The following is a 23,579-nucleotide window of genomic DNA, read 5'->3' on the forward strand; positions in this document are numbered from 1 at the left end:
CTCCCTTGTCTTCCAGACTCATTTGCAGTTCCAAGATAAGAATATTAAGCATTTCAAGTGGTGACACCAGAGCTATAAACCAAGTATAGGGCTCTTTTGAGAACAAGGCCCTATGCCTGCCCCGTCCATGTTTGCTGGCTAGACTAAGATTAGAATAATAGTACCTACCTAGTAGGGTTGGTGATGATACTAGTTTATATATATGACAAATTTATAAAAGAATCTGATTCATGGCAAATGTTCAGTAGGTATTCATCCTTGTATTATAATGACATATAAAACCCAGTCACTGTCTCAAAAGTGTTCATAGGCTAGTTAGAGAGAAAGGCATGTGAACAACTTATTGCAACATTACAATAATAAACATCATTAGGCATTGAGAATATTAAAATGTCTTGTCTACAAGGGATTTATAGAGGTGACACTGAGAGTCACATATAATTCAACATAATGAGTATAATTTCTATTTCCATGGAGGATGTAGAAGATCTCAACAGAATGTTACTTGTAACATCAAATGGGGAAAAAAAGATAGTCTATAAAATCATAACTTTTCTGGAACTCATCAGAGAGCCAACTAGGTGAACTAATTTCTAAAAGGTGACAAGTTCCTTCAAAAAGACACTGAGTATGCAAACTATTTTGTCTTTAGCAGACTATGGGAAGAAGAAGTGAAAGACATAAACATGGGTAAGAAAGGAGACAACTGAAGTTTTAATGAATTTAAAGATTAAGTGTTGGCTAGCAAAAGAATTTAGAAGTCCTAGAAACGTCAGACACAAAGGTCATCTACACTTCCCTCATCAACTGTTTAACATAAGCCTCCATCTTATGCATGTAAGAAAGCGTGGGATCAGGAAAGGGCACCCAAAGAATCAGCTGCTGGAGGATAGATATGAAATCTAGACTCTTCTCTCATGGGAGCAAAATCTTTCCACTGCTGTGGATCACGGCCAGAATTGTATACTTTTGTAGTGAGGTAAAACAAAGCTGCTGGAGGAGGGGCAGGACACTCACTTGCCCAAGAGCCCCCATTCTTACAAGACAGGGAGAGATGAAAGGAAAGCTGAGAAATCCCACCCTGACACCAAAGTGAACAGGGCTTACCTAAGAACTAGGCTGGAACAGAACTGAGAAACCTCTCGGCCCCACCAGGAGCCTTGCACCAAATGATAAGCAACAGCAGTCAACTGCTGGTGTAGCTGCAGAAGCACAGAGACCCTCTCTGTCACACCCACATAAGACCTGCTCAAAGCTGATGGCGGAGGGGCAGAAAGTGAGAAGAGCCCTCCAGCTTCACATTAAGCTAAAGGCAGCCACCCTTCCTCACCTCAAGGACCCAGAATCATCTCCACCCTGGTTAGGCCATAGCAGAAAACTGCCATTAGATGGCACCAGATCTCAACCAAGCCCCAGACAGGTCTGGGTTACCCAGCTCTATGCCCGGATTCCTCTTGCTAGATGCAGAGCCTAGCCCGTCATTTCATTATTTTTGTCATATTACTACTTAATACTAATTTTTTTCTTATTTGCCAGCTGCCATTGTGACATTGGATATCCTTTTCTCCCCCCTTCTCTGTTTACTAAAATAATGTATTCCAACTAGGTATGTGACTGCTTGGGAGGAAGAGATCACACACACACACACACACAGAGCACTCAAAGATGAAATAAATTTCCTAGCCCAATTTCTCAAGAATAAAAATGTTTCTGGGGTGCCTGAATGGCTCATTCAGTTAAGCATCAGATCCTTGGTTTCAGCTCAGATCATGATCTCAGTGGTTCACATGTCAGTCTCTGTGCTGACGGCACAGAGCCTGCTTGGGATTTGTCTCTCTATCCCTCTCTCTGCCCCTCCCTATCTTGCTCTTTCTCTCTCTCTCTCTTTGTCTTTCTCTCTCTCTCTTCTTTCTTTCTCTCTCTCTCTCAAAAAATAAATAAACATAAACAGAAGAATAAAAATGTTTCTGAAATACAGTGGCACACAAGAAGAGAGGATGTATTGCATGTTTTAGTGTGGTTTCTCATGATCCTCAGGGATCCCAATGGAACATGGAACTATTATTGACACATATACATGGTGTTTTGCCAGAACTGGAAAATTCAATTCTTGAGATATCATGGATAAGTAAGGGAGGATAGCTGCCAGATATCTTAAACATAGCAGTGTTTTTTTTCCTCTTTGCAGCAACTGTTTACTTTTAGCAGGCATTGATAACCTTGCCTAAATCGATTAGTACATAGAAAACTATGTATTTATTTCCTCTCATTTTAATTTGGTTCCAAGAGAGAAAAAAATATATAATTTTTTTTATGTTTTATTTATTTTTGATACAGAGAGAGAGCGTGAGAGGAGGAGCAGAGAGAGAGGGAGACACAGAATCCAAAGCAGGCTCCAGGCTCTGAGCTATCTGCACAGAGCCTGACACGGGGCTCGAACTCACAAACTGCGAGATCATGACCCTAGCCAAAGTCAGACGCTTAACTGACTGAGCCACCCAGGCGCCCCCAAAATATATATAAACATGAATCATCAGCCCTCTGGTTTAGCCTGATATCGGACCAGTTTAGAAGTCCTAAGCAGAGGGAATGAAAAGAGATATTTGAGTTCAAAGATTAAAAAAAAAAAATAGTGAAAAAAAAGCCATAGTCATTAGTTTAGTTCCTGGACCTGAGCCAATTTTCAGATGCCTATGTATTGTTGGAAGAGGTGGTCAGGTCTCTAGAAGGAAGTGCCCTGCAACATGTGTATCTTGTAATGATTCCCTGGTTTAAAAAATTATTTTTAAAAATGAGACATTTAAAGTCTTTCCCATTATATATTTGATGAATATATATGTTCATATATATTCATATGTATTCATATATATTTATATATATTCATATAATATATATATTCCCATTATATATATGATGATTCCGGTTTAAAAAATAATTTTTGAAAATGAAACATTTAAAGTCTTTCCCATTATATACTTGATGAATTTCCAATAAGCAAGAATTTACATTTCTTGTTCTCTTCATCATTTAGTTCAGAGTTGGGTGTCTTAAACCTCAACTTACATTTCTTGTCCTGACCTCTAACGCTCTATATGAATTTGCCCTTACTTGACCTCTCAACCTCTTCTACAGTTCTCTTTTGTGATCAGCACAGTAAAAATGGAGTAGCCCCTTACTCCTCAAGCATATCCAACTTTGCTCAGCACTTAAACAAGGTCATCATGTGGCTTATTTCTTCTTGTCTTTCATTTCTTAGCTTAAGTGTTCTCTATACAGAGAATCCTTTCCTGACCATTCAGTGTTAAGTAGCTAGTACCTGTTCTATATGGCAGGAAGATCCTTAAAAACCATCATAGCACTGGTGATATGTGACAGCTATGTTTGTCTTTCCCCAGTAGAATGGAAATTCCAGGAGAGTAGATATCTTGGCTATCTGTTCTTTGCTATACCTTGCCACCTAGAATAGAATTGAAGACAAGATTTTTGAATAAAAGAAACACCTTCGTTTATGCACTTGTTAAACCTATATCCCTATACCTTTTAATAGTATTAGGTATTAAATATGAGTTTAAAATTGTCTCAAAAATACAATGCACTAGGGGTTTTGCTTCCAGAAGTGGTGGCCATGGTGATTTGTTTCAACTCTTGTACTGAGAAGGATTAAGAAAGTGTGTGTGTGTGTGTGTGTGTGTGTGTGTGTGTGTGTGTGTATGTGTGTGTGATCACATTGTGATGCTAAGACCTAGCGCTTGGTATTTGTCTCTACTTTTCCTTTTGTGGGATCTGCCAGTTCTGGAACAGTGATTGAGATGTGAAGATGCCGATGAGAGTTTTTGAAAAATTTACAAGAATCAAAATTAAAATTGGGTTCAGTGGTTAACAGGGGGCATTGGTAAGTCACCCTAGATTTTGTTTAAAATCCTAATGGTCTCCACCTGCCAAATAAGGGTAAAACCCACCTACAGGGGTTAAAGTGAGAATTCTAACTTCAATTCCTACTAATAGTAAGGTGATTCTAGTTTGTTGATGACCCTAGCCACCTGCAGAAGCAAACACAAATCTGCTTCAGAGGAAATACAATTTTTTTTACACCTTGAATTCTCTTTATATATATTGAACCTGGCAAACAATAAAGAACAATCAGGCAAATGAAAAACAAGAGAGTGGAGAAAAAGGAAACAACAGTATTCAACTACAACAAACCACTGCTGCAATGGTTTTAGAAAGTAACACATACAGGAATGCCAAAATACTATCTGAACCTCAACCTGAAACTGAACTCTTAATCTCCCCCCAAATGCATTCCACCATGGCCTTCCTTATTGCTGTCAAAGGTACCACCATGTTTCCATTGAACAGCCTAAGATTTTCTGTCCTCTTTGACTTCTTTCTTTTTTTGTCATACCATGTATATAATTGGTTAGGAAGCCCTCACTCTTGTTTACAAATACAGGTAAATACATAATCTGACCATTTTTCATCGCTTCCACAGCTACAAGCTTGTTTTCCTGTTCTTACTGAATTGTCTGTAGTCTCAATGTTACAGTCAGGGTGACTCTATTAAAGCATACATCAAACTAGATTTTCCTCTACTTATAATTTTGGCAGCAGAATTAGGTTTCAGTCATTGTAAGTGAACATTATCCTCTGTTGATCAAGGACTATCAACTGCTGTTGTAAGTAAGCAATGTCTTAAAAACTATCTTGGTCTAAATTTTTTTTTTGCATGGGCTTGCCTTATTACTTTTATCATTTTTCCTTTTGCATAATGCTTTCTGATTAAAGTAGCCTCTCATTGGGCACCACAGTGACATTTTATCAACCTGTGTTAATCTATTGATAGTCTAAAGACAAACAAACTTGGATATATGTGGGTTTTAGCTTTATTTTGGGGGGAAGCTTGCCTTTGTGTAATGTTTCAGTGTTAAAGCAATTTCCCACTGGACTCCTGTTGGACTCTTTTATTAATATATTTCAATCTATTGATAGTTGAAAGATAAATAAACTTGGATATAAATAAATTCTGAAGTAAAGAACTGTAAGGGGCAGAGTTGCTAGAAACTAGAGCACAACCCTAATTAACATATGGTTATCATTTCTTTTGTTCATAAAGCTAAGCTTAGAACTACATTGAAGTTCAAGGTTGTTAAATTTTGAAAGTGGAATTTTCACTACAACACAGTTTCCCCTGGCCTCTCAAGTATCTTTTTTTTTTTTTTCCTTATCTTCTCAAACGGAAATTATAACAACTCTTTATGTTTATGTAACTGAACTAAAATCAGAATAATAAAATAGAAACTAAGACTATATGCCCATTTTACATAAACTTTTTTTTTTTAGCAAGATGACTAATACATTAGTAAATCTAACAACCTTGGTTACGATAATCATGACCTGGACCCTCCTAGTCCACATCCTGAATCAGCTCTCAGACGTCACCTAGAGCTGAGCTTGTGACATGTCAGTGGAAAAATGGAAACCACATTTTGATATTCAATTCTGGGGAGGAAACTGTTGTGCCAAAAACAATTCTCCTCATAATTTTTCATTTCAATTATCTGCAGCATAATGGCTAAAGGGTGTTTTCTTCTCTTTTGTTCTGATTTGGTAAGGAAGTACAAGGTAGGTCAATATAGGCCACCTGAACACAGCTGCCAAGACCATTCGTTATAAAGAGGATGAGTTTTGCACAATAGGGGGTACAAACACATTTCCTTCCCCTGTCAAAATTCTGTCTATCTTTGGATAGGAAAACAGCCCCCACTATGCTTTCCCAAATTAGATGGTAGTAAATGTATAGAAAGAAGGCAAATTATTTCTTTAAGTATCATGCATTATGAGATAAAACATTTGAAATTTGCCTTGATAGCAATGTTTGTTTTTACTCAAGTGTTTTTAGATTTAAAAACATCTTAGTATATATTATATTCTCTATCTGTGTCCTTCTCTTAATAATTACTTTCCTCTTTATATGCCCACAAAAGTGACTAATTTAATTCTATGGTTTATAATGATAAAATATTGTTTAGCTCATTACAACTTAAGTAAAAAAGAAAACGTAAAAACATTTGAACAGATTTATTTTCCTATACGGTTTCTTTTTACAAAATAACAATGTTTTATATACAAGATCTATTTTCTTAATAACATTTACTAAAATTCTAATTTCTGTACACTTATAAGTATTTTGATACTCAACTCAACTTAGAAATATTAGAACAAATGGAATCCATTAGGCTGGATTTAAAATTCTAAAGTTTAGAAATATTTTGTCAGTTGTATTTTGCAACTTGCAAATTGTAAATTTTTTCCTTAAACACACAAAAAGGCCACTTGGAACTCTTTATAAACTATATTTATAGTCCATTCAAAAAATCTCTATGTTTTTATGTTTATTATTTATTTTTGAGAGAGAGAGAGAGACAGAGTGCAAGCAGGGGAAGAGCAGAGAGAGAGAGAGGGAGACATAGAATCTGAAACAGGCTCCAGGCTCTGAGCTGTCAGCACAGAGCCTGATGCAGGGCTTAAACCCATGAACCACGAGATCATGACCTGAGCTGAAGTCAGATGCTTAACTGGCCAAGCCACCCAGGAGTCCCATTTCATTCAATAAATCTTGATTGACTGCTGCTTTTGTATTGGAACTACTTCTTTAATACTAATGACAAAGCAAGAAAAAAAGAAGGAACTTCCTGCCCCCAGGTGACTTAAGATAACGAATCTAATTAAAGAGAAAATATCAATTACTACAGAGATATATTGACTTTCCTTGTACATTGAACTTTTTCTCAAAGTGATGAAATTTAATGTTTATTCCACTCCCTGTCCACACACACCTTTTACCTACACATTGAGTTGATCTTTTAAAATTGTTTGGAAGCAAACATAGGTTTTATCTTTCTGAAGAGGATTTTTTCATTAGAGACACAAAAGAGGTAATCTATCATTTATAATTCGTAGAGCTCTTACTCCCTTCCCCATTTCTTTGTGACACATTCTGTTCCAAATAAGTCAGTGCAGAATACATTTACTGCCCTCATAACCTATGAGCAAATCTAGAAGTTGGATATGTGTGAAATAGTTCTTATTTTTTCATTGGCCTAAATATTGATGTAACTCCCCAAAGACAGCACCAGATTAAACTTCTATCGCCGAACCACCTTTATTTTGCAGTGTGTGCAATTCACATACTTGCAGTGATTTGAATGGCTTGCTAGACAAGAATGGTAAAATCAAATTCTTATGCTCTGACGCATCTTTGTACTTACTTTGATTAGAACTTTCCTGAGGGCAAAGGACATGCCTTCTTCATCACTTTTAAATAATTGAATACAAATCAAACAAAAGGCATTACAACAGTAGTTAAACAATTCATATGCATTAAGTTATTTGTTGTTGACTTATGTAACTAAATGTTGGGGAGGTGAAAACAGGACTGTGCTTTCAGGTGAACTCAGGGGAATTCCTTAGTTCCCTATGACTGAAGGGTTGGCAGTTAGTTCCACACACAGTATATGAAACCAAAGCAAGTGCCTCTGAGATTCAGTCTAGATACTAATTCCTCCAGAAATTGACCTCTCTTTATCACTGGCCATACTGCTCATACTCTCATACTCTCTCCTTCCCTCAGACCAAACCTCTTCTTTATTCTCCCATATTTCCTCTTATTTCTCTTAATACATGGTTTATAATTGTGAGTTGTAGTCCCACATAGACAATGAGCTCGTCAAGGGCAGGAAGTATGTTTTATTCTTCTTTGCAGACTTGTTACCTAGTGTTGAATACTTTGAATTAATTAATATATTCCTATGCTTTAGAGTGTTGCTTGGATGAATTGAATGAATGGATGAGTGAATGAGACGGTCATCATTTTGGCTGAGTAGTCTTTCCTTCAGACAACCCAGTCAACTCTCTGGAACGATTTTCATTCTGTCTTCAGTATGGTTTTGTTTTCTGGCTTGATTGTAACAGATAAATCTGAAATTCAGACAATTTAAATGTATTGACACAGAAGGTCACTGAGCAGAGCTATATCTAAAATTCCAGGTGATTTGAAAGAATGAGACAGGTAGCTAGTAGCTAAAAGCTTAGTCTTTTGTGTCAAAAAACCCCAAAAAACAAAACAAAAAAACAAAAAAAAAAAAAACAAAAAAAAACCTAGGTTACAATATGTCTTCTATGTGGCAGACATAAGGTATCTTTAGGTAGCATACATAATTTTTCAGAGCTTCTCCTTTTGAGTAATGCCTGTTTTGTAATATTGCTGTGAAAGAATATATATGCAAGGAGCTTACTCCAGTGCTTAGCATATACTAAATGCAACAATCTTACATATATCATAAATATAAGCATTATGGCTTTTATTTAAGTAATAATAATAAATCAGACGGATAGGAAAGTCATAGGATGAAGGAAACATGAATGAAGAGCAATGGGTGTGCATATGACAGGGTGTAGTAACAAGCAAACAGTAACTCATGAAGTTATAGATCCTAGAAGATAATTTCATGATGGGGTTTTTATATTCACAAAGTGGCTGTGGCTATTGTGAGTAAATATCTATGTGTACCCGGGACAGATCTGCTTTACTCTATTTGTCTCACTTTAACTGTTAATAGCTTTCCATTTCATTCTCAAGATTGTTAGAATTTGGATGGTGAATTGTACGGTTACTAAATGATGGCACGTGTGCTAATCTGGAATATTTTGGGAGAAACTTTCTGAAATATCTAATAAGCGTCATACAATGAAAATTTGCAAGAGCATGTGTAGATAAGTTTCGTCTTCTGTATACAAAATCTAGGTTGTTCGGCACTTCTGATCTATCCAAGTAAGACCATCTTGAATGCAAATGTCTTTTTAGCAATTCACCTCAGTGTTCTCTTGCTACCCTGACAAAAATGTAATTTGCATGGCTAGAAGTAAAACATACCAAATGACTCCCTTGGGTTGCATTTTTACTTTTTCTTCTTTTTTTTCACCAGCCTCTGATAACTTATCCCCACATTCAACTTATTTTAAAAAGGCTTGTTTTCCCCCTTTATGATCTGAAATCCAGGAGTTGAAAAATAGTGAGAAATGTCCACCTTCTTTCTTCCTCCATTTCTATACAGAATAACATCCTTTCCGATTACAAGTATTCAATAAAGGAAAAAAAAAAACGTTGTGATAGGATATTCTTCCTTGTTTTTATTTACCAATCTTTGTTAGCAATGTGAACATAGTCATGTTACTTCAAGTGATTTCTACAAGTCTATTCTCGTCATTATCTAAAAAACAAAACAAATACAAAGCATATTCATGAATATCACCATCTTTGCAATCAAAGGTAGTTATAATCAGGAAAGCAAATATAGGGGCACCTGAGTGGCTCAGTCGGTTGAGCATCTGACTCAGGTCATGATCTTGCAGTTCGGGAGTTCAAGGCTGGAAACAGGCTCTGTGCTGACACAGTGTGGAGCCTGCTTGGGATTCTCTTTCCCCTCTTTCTCTGACCCTATCTCACTCGCAGTCTCACTCTCTCAAAATAAATAAATACAGTTAAAAAAATTAGGAAAAAAAAAAGAAAGCAAACATGAAGACTGCTTATCTTAAATATCTCAGTTTTTGAAAATACGTTCCTTCGAGGTATTATGTAGCAGCTTTCTCACTGTAACTGTTAAATTGTATTAATGATAAAACAATATCAGATTATGGTAATGTACAAAAGAATAGCATTTTAAACTATTGTTCATGGAAATGCAGAGAGAGATTCAGATCACATTATTAGAAATTCAATAATTTTCAGATGATATTCACATTATCAGAAATTTGCAATTGAAAGAGCTGTGGGGAATTTGGTTGGCAAGTAATAAACACAAATTTATAGTTATTATAATTCCAAGAAAATTGAAGAAATTCAATAGTATTTTAAAAGACATTTTAATCAGTGGTGATGGCTTCTTAGAGAGGGAAATGATTGTGAAGTATTGATGTGCTAACCCATCTCTGTAAGTATAATAAAATTATGCTGAGTTGAACATTGACAGACTTTATTTTCTTGTTTTGAGGTAACTATCCAATCTGTTTAAGCATAAAACTCAGTAAACTTATAGGTAATGAGTAACTATTTGACTGTATTTTAGACCAATTTTAATATTCCAGATACTCAGAATGTTCAAAGTTATAGCGTTGTCACAAAAAAATACATTAACTTTGTCCTAATATTATTTAATAACCAATTTTTCAGAAAGTATTACTTTTAGAGGTTTTAATCAGTTATATTGAAAATTAAGTGAAATGTTTTTATTTTCAAACCTTTCCACTTTCTACTAATCTGGCTTGGTTTTCAGTTTTGGATCTTCAATGTCTCTCATATCACATGTTGGATTTCTATTTGTCGACCATTTTTTAAACAACCTGCAACCTTTCAGTTTATTTGTTGTAGCACTCTGCTATATAACCATTCTGGGCAGAGCAACTCTCTATAAAGGTTTAGAAATATCCAAGAGTCCAAACTAAAATTATCAAAAGATTAAAATCAAAGTAGAAATAGATTTCCCAATATGCCTGTACTTACTTCTTTGGATTATTCAGGGCATTGAGTCAAAGTATACACAATGGGGATAAAGAAAAGTAGTTGTGAGGTAGTAACATGAGATAATAAGGCAATCCTCCCTTCCACTTGACCAATCATCCAAACAAATGCAATTCAGGAAAAAAATAATTATAAAATATACCACAGTTTTTCATCATATCCCATTATTTAATTGCTATTATGATAGCAGAAGTTAACTTTGGATTCCTTAAGATATTTGAATTAATAGTTAAAATACATATTAATCAGCTCAGCTTTATGATTATGTGTATACAATTGGTAACAAAGTATAGATATTTATGATTTCTAACATCTTCTTAGAAGTGGAAATCCTAATATCCTAATAACTGTAGGTTTTTTTTTTTTTTGTGAGTCACACAAAGGTGTTAATTAAGCCTGAGAACCTTGCAGAAACTTGTGGTGGGGATCCTGTCTGGGAAGGGGAAGACGCTGGAGGGCACAGGGGGAAAAGAGCTTAGGGAGGAAGGCAGGAAAGGAGAGGCCTGGGGAGGCAGGGAGAGAGCAGGGAGAGAGAGAGAGACTACATAAGGATAAAAAGATGTTTTGGAGATGAAAAGTTGAGTCTTGGGTTGTAACTGCCCTCTCCCTCTTCTGTCTTCTACAAAAAATTTGCTCATAAACTGTTCGATGTTTTTAAAATGGCCTTTCTTCTGAAGATAAAGAAAAAATGCTGAGCCCTGTTCTAAAGTTGACCCAGGCTAAAACCAATGGATATGTAGGAGATCTACTGCATGCTTTTGTGTTTATCTATCTATCTATTCATTTGTCTATCTATCTATCTATCTATCATCTATCTGTCATCTATCAGAGAAAGAGAGATTGAGAGGGAGAAAAACCAAAAGCTAAAATTAAGTGACAACTTTAAAATTTCTCAAATGAATACAACGCACAAATTTAAACAAAGAAGAATTGTTTATGTCTGTATTTTGTTATTATCTACTGAAAAGGGCATGATCTGATTGAAATTGAAGTTAAAGGAACTGTTAGAACATTATTTTATATTGTACCATATGGAATATTCATAGAAAAATAAGGAAGAGAAAAAATTAAAAATTAAAAAAACCCAGTAAAAGTCTATATCAGTTAAGGAACTGACACAATTAATGTGATAGTGATCATTTTAAATTTTATTTTCAGCTTTGGTCTTGTTTTTATTCTCAAAACTCAAAGAATAAAGGGGGGAGAGAATAGTATGGAATAGAGGAAATGGAGAGATGGAGGAAAGGAAGCTAAAGTAGCTATCAAAATAGACTGAGATGTCTATTCAAAAGATTATGTTTTCTCTACCTGTTTTTCTCCCTGAACATCTTAACGCTTTTCCTTTATGGTGTTCACCGCATTATGATTAATATCTATTGGTATCTCTTTTCCTTCTTTGGACTGAAATCTCCATGAAGATGTACCCAGTGTCAAAATCATGGATGTCTTGCTCCAAATATGTTTTTTTCTCATGTTCTGCATTAAAAAAAAAAAAAAATTACCACCAACCCATCTAGGAACAAAACCCAGAAACCTAGGAGTCAGTGTGGACATCTTGCCTTCTCTCACCCTTCATATATAATTTGTCATGACATCTTATTGATTTTAATGCCTAAATATTCCTTGAGTCAAGATTTCTTCCCACTACATCACAGCATCATTGTAGCAACTCTCTCCTTGACCTCTAACTGGTTTGCTTGTATCTGTACTGGGATCCAGGACCCCTTCCCCAACCACAACCCTTCCCCTGACCCCCCCGACCAGGTACCCAGTCAATTTCTACATTTGCAACCAGAGTCATCTTTCCAAAATGCAACTCCTACATTGTATCTTCTTTCCCTAGAGTGAAGACTGGCCCTCAGCTCCCTCTTTAATCAGATTTCACATCTTGCACTCTCAACCTTGTACTAGTCACATGAATGATTTTTTTCCTTTATAAAAGGAATGGCAGGCTGCATCATAATACCAGACTGGCCCCTTTACCAAAAGTGCTTTTCTCTCCCTGTTTCACCTTCTTATCTGCTACTTATCCTTTAGATTTTGGCTCAAGTGGTACTTACATGGGTTAGACTTCACTGAATTTTCACTTTAGGTCAGTCCCTTATTTTAAAGGTTTCCTAGCACTATATACCTCTTTTTTTTTTTGCCACATTTGAAATTTGCCAATAGTTTGTGATTAGTTGATTAATGTCTACTTACCCCAGTAGAGAAAACTACAAGAAAGAAGGGAAGGTATCGCTTATGTAGCTACTGCAGTGTGTGGCTCAAGAAATATTTGTCGAATGAATAAATGCATAAACTAAGGTCTATATGTTTTATAGAGAAAGAAGAATTTAGGCCACAATGCCTTCTTAGTAAAATTTTTCTTTTTAGCCTTTGAGTCCAAAAATGAAATGGGGAAATAATGAATTGCTCAATATAAAATTCCAAAATTTCTTATGTGGGTAAAAATAAAGAAGTGACAGACACATAGAATAAGAGGTGACTGGCTACCTGTGGCTTGAAGAGAATGCTAGCAATCCAGAATGGTTCCTGTAACATTCAGGGACGGCATAATTTTTTTTCCTTTCTAATTTGCTCATAATAGCTTTCATTAATCCTTTACAACCTGACTGAGTCATGACATTTTCCCCAAATACACCCCAAACTATCCAGTGTTAATATTGCCAACAATGTTTGAGTATAACATACGAGAGTGTCTGTCTGTGTTTGTGTATTGTGGTTACTATGGTTAGGAGATATTTCCTGAGAATGGTCTTTTAAAGTAGCTATCAAAATCAGGTAAACAGCTGTTCCAGAGTTGATAAGGCTGAGAAAGTAGATAGCATACAGCCATTGTTGCCAATGGCTACCACAGTTGCAGGATATCTTGAATATTATATTTTCATATGAAAGTACTTTTGTTAATACCAGACAAATCAATTTATAAGATGCATGCTAGCAATCCTGTTATAGGAAAAGAAATCATAAAAAAATTAAAAATAATATTCGAATATAATAAAAATTATTGGATATATAAAAAGGAAGTTCAACAAATAAAATGGGGAGAGAATAGTATGGAATAGAGGAAATGGAGAGATAGAGGAAAGGAAGCTAAAATTATAGGGAGATAAGAAAAGAAGAAACATTCATGTCATTAAGACTTCATGTCAAATTTAAAAAATAGATATATGATCACATCTCATCAGCATAACAATAAAATTAAATTGCTTAAGTATTATAATTATGTCTTGATTAAATCGGTCCTGCTCTTCTCTCAAGTACAAAATTAATGACAAAATTCTAGTTGCTAAAGGATCAAATGTTTGAAAAATTTGTAAGAGCTTCACAGAACATATAGCCGTATATTACAAATGAGTTAGAGCAAACTCAACCTGTTTTATTATTGAAGTTTATAATCTTAATTCAGGCACAGATTTAAAAAATCAAATACCTCATATAGTAAGCATATTAATCCCATATCTTCCCTTTAAGGGCAGTCATGAGATATTATTTACATACACGGGTATACATGTACTAATTAAATCCCATGCACTGTGAATGTATTTAAAATTCCAAGTTTTGTTTTGTTTTTGCTCTGAGATACCTAATATTCAGGAAACACTTGAGGTATTATAAGAAAATGACATATAATGTTTCATGGCAGCTTTCCATAAGCCAAGAGGAGAGGTCGCACCAGAAACCTTCCTTCTGGCACCTTGATCTTAGATTTCCAGCCTGCAGATTGTGAGAAAATTAATTTGTGTTATTTAAAACACTCCATCTGTAATATACTGTTATGGTGGCCCTATCTGTCTAACACATATACCATCATATATTAATTTCATAAATTCACTTGAACTATAGCCCTTTTATCTACCAGATCTAGCATAGACATACATATTTAATGAGGACAGATAAATAAATAAAAATGTGCAAATATAAGGTCATAACATTATAAAAGAAGACCTGTGCTAAAGGTACTAAAAGGTATTTTAGTTCCTTTGGTGAATCTCTTGTTCTTGCTTTGGAAGTGTTTTCTATTAAATTACTTTTAAGTAATATCCCTGAACAACATATGAATGTCTTCCCTCATGTATTTTGGCAATATACTTGCAAAAGTGATGAAGCAGAACAGCAAAGAACAAGAAAATTAAGACTTATTAAGTATCCTTTTTGACGTAAGCTGTAGTAACTTCTTTTCAGATGTCTCCTGATTGGAGCACCTGGGTGATTCAGTCGCTTAAGCATCCAACTTCGGCTCAGGTCATGATTTCTCGGTTTGTGAGTTCAAGGCCCAAGTCGGGCTCTGTGTTGATAGCCCAGAGCCTGGAGCCTGCTTTGGACTCTGTGTCTCCCTCTCTCTCTGCCCCTCCCCAGCGTGCATTCTGTCTATCTCTCTCTCTCAAAAATAAATAAAAAACACTAAACTTTTTTTCTTAAAGATATGTCTCCTGAGGCAAGGGAAACAAAAGCAAAAATAAACTGTTGGGACCACATCAAAATTAAAAACTTCTGCCCAGTGGAAGAAAAAATCAACAAAAGTAAAAGGTAGCCTGTGGAATGGGAGAAGATATTTACAAATGTAATAACTGAGAAAGGGTTAGTATCCAAAATATATAAAGAACTTATAAAACTCAAAAACCTAAACCAAATAATCCAATTTAAAAATGGGCAGAAGACATCAAAAGATACTTTTCCAAAGAAAACATACAGATGGCAACAGACACATGAAAAGATACTCCACATCAATGATCATCAGGGAAATGAAAATCAAAAGTACAATGACATACATACCACCTCACACTCGTCAGAATGTCTAAAATCAACAACACCAGAAACAACAGGTGTTGGTGAAGATGTAGAGAAGGGGGAACCCTCTTATACTGTTGGTAGGAATTAGAACTGGGGCAGCCACTGTGGAAGAACATGGAAGTTCCTCAAAAAGTTAAAAATAGAACTACCCTAGGACCCAGCAATTGTGCTACTAGGTATTTACCCAAAGAATACAAAAATACTAATTCAAAGTGATACATGTACCCTAATCTTTATAGCAGCATTATCTACAATAGGCAAATTATGGAAACAGCCCAAGTGCCCGTTGATTGATGAATGGATAAAGAAGTGGTACCTATATACAGCAGAATATTACTCAGCCATAAAAAGGAATGAAATCTTAGCATTTGCAATGACATGGATGGAGCTACACAATACTATGCTAAGTGAAATAAGTCCATCAGAGAAAGACGAATACTTAATATCCAGATGAAATAACTGATTAAAAAACTGCTTTCAAGATATTGCACATTCTTTATTAAAGATGGTGATTCCTGCAAAGATGGGAAGCGAATGAGATGAGCCCTCTGACGACTCCAGCTTGCTACCTTTAAAGACATCCCTGGCTGGTGCAGGGAGAGGGAATTCAGTTGGATACAAGAGACCCTGAGTTGAGGAAACAGAACTGAAAGTCTGAGAAGAGTAGGTGGCTAGCATTCACAGGGAAGGCTACCAGAAAGAAGAGAGCTGCTCACAAAGAAGGCTGAAGATCAGGGGATGCCTTCAAGGGGACCTCAGGGTAGTGATAGGCTCTCTTGAGTCGGAAACTAGCAGGTCTGGGAGTGATTCATCTGAAAGGCTAAGAGGGAACATTATCTGATGCTCACATTGGATGGAAAATAAATCCTTGTATCATCAGCCAGACTGGGAAATCTCATAATTCATAGGAAATTACAGAGTATTCACAAAGGTCTTTCCTGAGCAGTGGGAATATTTAGTCCAAAACTCTAGGCCTGTCTAACATTATCTGGAAAGCAAAACTAAAAATAAATGTTTCCAACTTTATCCCAGAACAAAGCTCAATAAATTTTAAGCAAAAGATATGTAGCTTCCAACAAGGTAAAATTCACAATATTTGGTATCCAAGAAAAAGTGATAAGGTGTGAGAAGAAGCAGGAAAAGGCAGCACATAAGGAGGAGAAAAATCAATCAACCGAAGTGGATGCACAAATGTCATAATTGGCAGACAAAGAGAGTAAAACAGTTATAATTATATTCCAAATGTTTGAAAATGCCTTCTGTCATGGTGTTTAAGTTAAAAGCATGGACACATATTTACTTGTACCAACCTTAAAAACTAAGTTTTCAAAACTAAAAGATGATTAACATGACAAGAAGCAGAAAAACTGATGCTATAACAAGTGATATAGGCAAAAACATGAATGCAATTTTTTTATTAATGAAAAGAATTTTTCTATTTTTATTATGGCTTTTATCTGTTAGAATGGCTATCATCAAAAAGACAAGAAAGGTGAGGTGAGAATGTGGAGGAAAGGGAACCTTGTGCACTGTTGGTGGGAATGCAAACTGGTGCAGCCACTTTGGAAAACAGTATGGAGGCTCCTCAAAACATTTAAAATAGAACTACTGTATGGTCCAGAAATTCCACTTCTAGGTATATATCCAAAGAAAATTAAAGTACTATCCCAAAGACATATCTATACCCTATGTTCATCTGAAGTGCTGTTTATAGTAGCCATTATGTGGAATAAACCTAAGTGTCCAACGATGGGTGGATGGACAAAATATGATTTATATATAATGGAACACTATTCAGCCATAAAAAAGCATATCCTGCCATTGATGACAACACGGATGGTTCTTGATAGCTTTACGCTAAGAGAAATAAGTCCGAGAAACACAAACACTGTATGATCTCACTTATATGTGGAATCTAAAACAACACTCCATGGAAATCATAGAAAACTCTTAGAAACAGAGATCACAGGAACTTAGAGATCAGATTTGTGGTTGCCAGAGGCAGAGTGAAGGGGCTGAGGGAGCTGGGTGATAGTGGTCAAAAGGTACAAACTTCCATTTATAAGATAAATAAGTTCTAGGTATGTAATGTACAGCACAGTGACTGTAGTTAACAATACTGCATTATATATTTGAAAGTTGCTAAGGGAGTAAATCTATAAAATTTCATACCAAGGAAAAAAAATTGTAGCTACGTGAGGTGATGGATGTTAACTAAACTTATTGTGGTGATCATTTCCCAATATAGGTATATATCAAATCATTATGTTATACACCTTAAACTTATAAAATGTTCTATGTCAATTACATCTCAAGAAAACCGAAAACAGTATGGCTTTTCAAAGCCAAAATTTTGAACTTATGTAGTGGATGTCTAAATTAAAAATATATTTGCTTCTCTCTACACAATGCAGGCTGGCATCATGTTGTCTGCACCCTGCCTGAATACAATAGTGAAAATTTAAGGAAATGGGGAGTGCTTTGGAAATTAGAATCCATACTTAATTTTAGGATAATGTGTCCTCTAGCTTTCAGATATTGAAAGAACATTTTAGTAATCATTACATGCAGATATACTGCCCAGTTATAAGCTGGTAGGTTTGCGCATTGTATTTTCCTTGTTTATTCAGACTGTCAGTAGGAGGTCTGGATTTGATATTCCTTAGAAACAGTTCCATTCAATAACTAAAATCATTTTATTCCCCTTTTCAGAGAGAGAAATCAATTTTTATAGTCACACACAAATGCCATGAAGACATCAGTACACTTAATTTTCAGAAATAGTAAACTGTAAATAGAATAAGTGTTTTCATATTTCCTGTATTGATGTTGTAAAATATCATACAAGTAATACTCGTAAAAGGTGAATTTAGTCAGGAATGTCCGTGAAATCCATATAACCAGGAAGTTAATTCACTCTTTCAAAAAACGTTTGCATTTTTTGGTATGAATCATTAACATATAACAGTCACTAACTTTGCCTGTGTTGTGAAGGATGCAAAGACAGAAGATAGAAAGATAAGTGATATTCTTATCTTTAGCAAACTCATAATCTACTAGGGTTATTGAGGAGTCTCCATAGTAAACTATAATGGAAGGTCAGAAGGAAATAATGGCAATAAAAGAAGTATAACCAATAATTTAGAAAAGCCAATGTGTACCAGTGGATTCAAAGATGATTTCATACTGTAGGTGGCATTTGCATTGGAGTATGGTAGCTTAACCATGAATAGGCAGAGGTCATAAAAAACATTAAGGCCGAGAGAGAAAATGGTCAAATTTAGGGAAGATATTTGAGGGAGAGTATTTAAATTCTTTGTAGCTAGAATACAAATGATTTAAAAATGTTTAAACTTATCTACATCATGGTGTATGAAAAGCAGGCAAACTCATCTTTAAGATAAGATTTAAAGATTTTTTAAATCTTTAAGATTTTCTTTAAGATGCTTGAGACGGAGTTACAACCTTTTAAAAAAAATCATAGCTAACAATAGAGCATAAATCGGTTTGAACCACCCCCCGCCCCCCTCAGATCCCTTTAGTGCTCAGGCCTGACTTCCTAAGTCTAATCCATATGCTGATGGATTCTGAGACAGTAAGATCCAGTGTTAAAACACCAGAGAAACTGGAAGCGGGTCATTAGAGTGAAGAAGTATTTTTCCCCACAATCTCGTATTCTATGAATAAATGACTTGGGAAACAAGCGCTTAAATAAAGACCTTGGTCTCTAAAAAATGTATCTCACAGGAAGTCCTATTTTCTAAAAAAAGAGACTCCTTTTCTCCTGCTAGGAAATCTGTCATGGAAGTCTCCACCAATAGCTAGTAACTCTAAATGGAGTGATCAAACTTATAAGTTAAGTATAAAAGCATGTCTCTTTAACAGCCTTTACCCTTAAATTTTGTACCACTCTCATATTAACTGATAACATTCTTCATCTTTTGTTGTAAAATAGAAATTATCAAATAGGAACTTCTTTCTATTTCCATCAGCAGATCTATAAACTTATTTGTGCCTGAATCAATCTTGTTCAAGTTCCCATCTCTTGTAAGTGTCAATCCTGGTAGCAGAGTCTAATGCCCCGATTTGTGGCATGTATCCCATTGCCTCTCACCTTCTCAAGAACTTTTTTCATTATTATATCTTTTTTCTCCTGAGCATCCAATCTGTCCTTCAATTTTTCCTTTGAACATTCAATCAATCTCTAATATCTCCCATTTAAAAAAAAATTCTCTTGGCCCCACATCTTCCTCCAGAAACTATACTATTTCTCTGCTCCCCTGAATTTCTAACCTCCTTAAAAAACAAGGGTCTCAAAAACATATGGCAAATTTATTTCCTCATTGCCCATCACTCTTCAATCCTCCCATATTGTCAAAGGCAATGAACACTTTGATCTGTACTCAGTATGGTTGTTCACTCCTGCCTGTAAATACTTCCTTTCCCATGTATTCAGGACATATATCTGCTTTTCCTCCTCTTACCCCAAGCCAAAATTATTTTCTTTTTCTTTCTGACTATACCTTCCTAGACTCCATCAGTAACTTCTGTCAATAAATCTCTGCTCAGGGCCCAGGGAAGAGTGAACAGTAGATAGTTCTGCCATCATAAGTGCTCTCTTAATAACCAGGTGCTAAAATGCCTAAAATTTGAATGAGGATACATGATTGTGTCTACTTACCTGTCTAGGCAAGGCTATATAGTTCATATCACCTAAAAGCCAGATGAATTATTTAGTTGTAAAGCATATTTTCTCAAACTTGGGGATTATTCGCTCATTTTTTTAATTCAATAAGTAATATTTAGCACTTGGCACGTGTCAGCATTTGTATAGATCCTGTTGTTTCTAAATTTCATTTTACTAGAATTACTCATCTTTATTTTTTGATAGAAAATATGATGGGGGCTGATCTTGAAGGTCCACTGTAATGTTCATTCCAAATAATAGATTTTTAAATAAAATCAAGTATCCCATAGATTCTAGGGTAAAAAACCAGATTGACAAGGTCTCTCCCATCAAGGAAGATAAGAGGGTAAAGGGGGGGGGGGGTAAGGAGATTGAATGTGTTATACAGAATTAACAGCATTATCAATATTGATTATAGATTGGATTTTCATCAATCATGCAGACTTTAAACTCCCCAAGGTAATGTATTGTTTTCACCTAGAAATATATGAAAACCAGATCTACCTAATGTTGCTAAGTCTCAATACCTCAAGAAATTCTTGTAATCAAAAATGAGGGGAGATCTTTCTTCATTTTAAAATCTACCCTTTTAGACCACAAGGAATAGAATCTGATGGTTGAAGGTAAACACCATCAGTGGGATACTTGATTTTATTTTGAAACCACTATTTGGAATGAAAAGTATAGTTCAACCTTCAAGATCAGCCATCCTTCACATTTCCTGCCAAAAAGAGACATGAGTCTTTCTGATAATAAGAAACTTAGAAACAACTTGTGTAAAATACGTGCCAGGACTCCAATTACAGAGTCTGTTGAAGCAGGTGCTATAAGAGTATATTAAGAATGTGACTTTGCCTGGTTTCTCAGCACTGCGGGGGGCCTTGCCCCCATGTCCATCTGGGCTTGTGGCATATGTATAAATGACATGACTTATTTCAAATCAGAAGATGCCACTAATTTAATAAGCCAGAATATCAGCATAAAATTAAAGAAGCTTTTCTTAGTGTGAACCTAGCTGGATCTCTTCACCTTTCTTTGCCTCTCTTTTTTCATTGATAAAGTATGACAAATAATGACCATTGTAACATATCAGATTGTCTTGAGAGAATTATAGGATAAGCATTATACTTATGAGTTATTTTTTAATTTTTTAAAATATGCTCATTAGTTCTTATTAAATTATAGAATACATTAAAATATGACCATTTCAATTATAATATTAATAATAATGTTGTGTGCCTTCCAGATTTTATTTAAAAATTTTTATTTGTTTAAAATGATTTGCTTTTTAATTATGCTTTATTACTGTTATTACATATACTTGGAAACTGCTTTAAATTGTTTCTTATAAGACTTCTTAAATGTAAAAATTTAAATCCATATGAATAGCTAATTTGAGCATGCATGTGGTGGAAAGTGAAAATTTATTCCGTACACCTATTTGATTGAGATTTTGACTACAAGTTGTCATGATAGTCAAATTAAATAGCCCCAGTTTGAATGGTGTTAGACCTCTTTAAAAGATGTTTTTGTGCATTTGACAAATAGCAATTACTAAGCAAGCACACCAACAGTGATAAATACTCTACTTTCAGCCTGTCAAAAACTAACTGAAGACCAAGAGGAAACGCATGGTAGGAAACATCTGTTCCTTTTCCAGGCCTGCTGAGAGAGGATGAGGATACACCTTCTGACACTAAATAAATAAATAAATCAATCATAACTCATAAAATAAAATTCTAAAAGGTTTTTTTTTCCTTCACATTACTTTGTTAAACTAAAGAGCTACTCTATAATTTTAAATATGAGGTGGATATTTCCCAATGGTTAGAACATATTTTAAAAAGCACTGAATAATTTTCATCTCCGTTATTTTGGTAAGAGAGATTAATGGGAAACCAAAGATAGAACTTTACTTTAAAGGCAAAAGAAATTGCCAAAGTGTATCTCTGAGGAATACGATTCTAAATGCAGTGTCTGGTGACTTCTTTATCTTTAGTATTAGGAAACTATTCATTTATAAGGTAAACTTAGACAATGAAAGATATTTATATTGAAGTTCAGTTATTTTTGGGTATGCAATATTAAAACAGAAAATTACATGTAATTGGTCTCTATTCAAGTTAAGAAAGGTAGTAACTGAACTAGGTCCTTTCTCCCCAAACCAAGAAAAGGTGCTGAAGGTTTTCCTTTCCACACCATCAGTTCTCTTTTGTACCATCAATGCCTTTCTGGGTAGCTGTCCTGTCTGTTTGATGGGAGGTAGAGTGGTGAAGATGGGAGGTCTAAGTCATCGATGGAAGAGGTTGAGCACATCAGTGTTTCCCACAGGGTAGGACTGGACATCATTCCTACTTAACTCATTAGCTGACTGCACATGACACTTATAAATACAAAAATTGTTATATTCTTGCCTGGGATGATGTGCTATACTCATTGGAATGGTGTTAGGATGGTCTGCTGAGGTAGACTCAGATTACACAGGAGCTATTTGGCATTCCTCATGTGGAGACCTGACAGTTCTCGATGCTGACTACTAGGATTTTCAGGTCTGATCCCCTCCCCTCAAACTCCTCTCCTTGGTCTCGTTTCTTCTTTTCTCTTCTTGCCTCAGCCTAGGCAGCCCTTAGGTTGGGTGGTTTGGTTCTTTTGTTTTTACATTTATAATTTGTTTTACTTTGCATAATATTCATGCTCTACTCCCATCATGACTTGGCCTTTTGAGCTCCAAAGTACCCAGCTCTTGCAAATGGAAGTTTACTTTCAAGATTATTGTCTCTGCTATAAGTTTTAAAAGACTAGTTTGGTACCCAAAGCTAGATTTTAAATATTCTTTTTATGAGCACCATGTAAGAAATATACACATTCTACTCTGGAGGTTTAGCCTCAATAGGGGAAGGGATTCATGGTATAAAATAAATAATAATAATAACAATAACAAGAAGGAGGAGGAGAAGAAGTCGAGAAGAAGGAGAAGAAAGAGAAGAAAAAGGAATAAGAGGGATAAATTTGTTAATATACCATAAATATTCTCCCACTACACATACTGGTACACTTTAGAAAACAGAATAGCAAACCCAAAACAAAACAAACAAAAACTTGAGTAGAAATAATGCAGTGAATCAGCTGTTGCTACTAGTTTTTACCACATTGTTAATTTTTTTAATGTTTAATTATTTCACTCTCTTTTAAGTATATGCTCTAGGAAAGTTCAATGTAATTTAAACACAAGGTGAGAAAAATGAATTTTAAGGAGACAGTATTCAAAATGAGAATATACTATTGCTCATGTTTAAATAATGAAATAGTAGACTATAGTAGCCTTATTTTTTCAATTGTCTAGGTAACCAAACTTTTGTCAGATTTGACCAGTTACAAACAGGGCAGATATCATAATATAAGACTGTGAATGGACATGCACAGGCCCAAGAACGATTGCTTTAATGTTGATGTGAGGTCCTGGGGCTTCTGATGTACTAAATGTTATTTCTTTAGTTGCTGGATTGAAAAAAGTCTGGGGAT

The 23,579-nt window shown here is 35.2% G+C and overlaps 1 long non-coding RNA gene across 1 annotated transcript in view; it reads left to right on the plus strand.

The window, feature by feature from the left end:
- Positions 1–21,746, plus strand: part of LOC132694006 (uncharacterized) — a 250,128-nt gene extending 228,382 nt beyond the window's left edge. Inside the window, exon 5 of the long non-coding RNA XR_009617110.2 lies at positions 21,653–21,746. This is a non-coding gene — a long non-coding RNA (uncharacterized LOC132694006). The remainder of the gene's footprint in view (positions 1–21,652) is intronic.
- Positions 21,747–23,579: the final 1,833 nt, after the last annotated feature.

The sequence above is a fragment of the Panthera onca genome, chromosome B4 (assembly GCF_046562875.1).
Source record: "Panthera onca isolate mPanOnc1 chromosome B4, mPanOnc1 haplotype 2, whole genome shotgun sequence".
NCBI classification, from domain to species: Eukaryota; Metazoa; Chordata; class Mammalia; order Carnivora; family Felidae; genus Panthera; species Panthera onca.